Raw genomic sequence first — 1142 nt, forward strand, 5'->3', positions numbered from 1 at the left:
AAACACAATCTTTACATGTTCATAAAACAAGAAGGTGTTGCAAAGAAGTTTTTCATCCCAGTACTCCTCTTGCAGCCCCCTGAATAAGTTATGTACCTAGAGAGGTATAGGCAAAACACTTCATTATCACTCCATAATTCACAATTACTCCATAAGACTACTACATATACTACACACAAAATAAAATAAAAAAAGTAAAACGGAAGTGCAGATAATTCATTGCATAGCATCATTACCTGCTTTGATGACAGTCCAATCTTCTCCAAGTCATCTAGCTGCACAAACCAGGTAATTAGGCTTAATTTTACACAGCCACAAACCGAGAGTCTGTAACATCATAAACCTTAAAAAAGAGTTATTCATTGGGCTTGTTTCCCTTAGTTCAATAATGTATTCAGCCATCTTTTGTCCAATTCCCTAGGTGATAATGAAAGATGCAGTCAAAACTCACAGCTAGTAGAAGCGATAAAAATGTTAGAATCGTGTGAAAATGCAATCAAAACTCATTGCTTGTATAGTGATGACAATGTAAGAATTGTGTGAAGAGATCAATATCGTACCTTTATTGCCACGAGTTCCTCCCTAACACAGTGTAGCACAAAATAAAGATAAGTCTCCATGCAGAATGAATAAACAGAAAAAAATAAAAGGGGAAATGAAGACAGAGAACCACGCTCACTTGCTGGCTGTGTTCAATAACTCAATGTACTCCTGGACTAGAGAGTTCTGTACACTCGAGGAAGAAAGGGGCGAACTCTAACAATAACTCAACTTTCGTGACCAAAGCGGAATCTAACTGTTGTACTCTTCCAGGAATTGAAAAGTTTTCTGTTTGACATGCTTTAAGACCATTCATTTGCATATTAATCCCAGGTACAACAGAACCTGTTTGTTTAACAACAATAGTATATAACATAGCATTTAAAACTATAGTCTTGTTGAACAAAGTACTTAATTTTTCAATAGACAACAGCCCAGATTAAAACTATCAGTTTAATGACATAGAAATTGAGGATTTTTAACTATTTAATACCAAAAACTCCCTAATACTACAAAGAATTGAGCACCAGTAATATCAAAATGTTCCCTTTAATCAATATTGTACCAAATACCTAGCTTAGCATTCCATTTACATTAGGGTT

General features: G+C 34.9%; 1 long non-coding RNA gene across 1 annotated transcript; it reads right to left on the reverse strand.

Annotated features, from left to right (window-relative positions):
- Positions 1-358: 358 nt before the first annotated feature.
- On the reverse strand, positions 359-730 carry LOC132058503 (uncharacterized). Its single transcript, XR_009415323.1, has 3 exons — positions 680-730; positions 561-582; positions 359-417 (listed from the first exon to the last, which is right to left on the reverse strand). It is a non-coding gene; the product is annotated as an uncharacterized LOC132058503 (long non-coding RNA).
- Positions 731-1142: the final 412 nt, after the last annotated feature.

Source organism: Lycium ferocissimum, chromosome 5 (assembly GCF_029784015.1).
Source record: "Lycium ferocissimum isolate CSIRO_LF1 chromosome 5, AGI_CSIRO_Lferr_CH_V1, whole genome shotgun sequence".
Taxonomy (NCBI): domain Eukaryota; kingdom Viridiplantae; phylum Streptophyta; class Magnoliopsida; order Solanales; family Solanaceae; genus Lycium; species Lycium ferocissimum.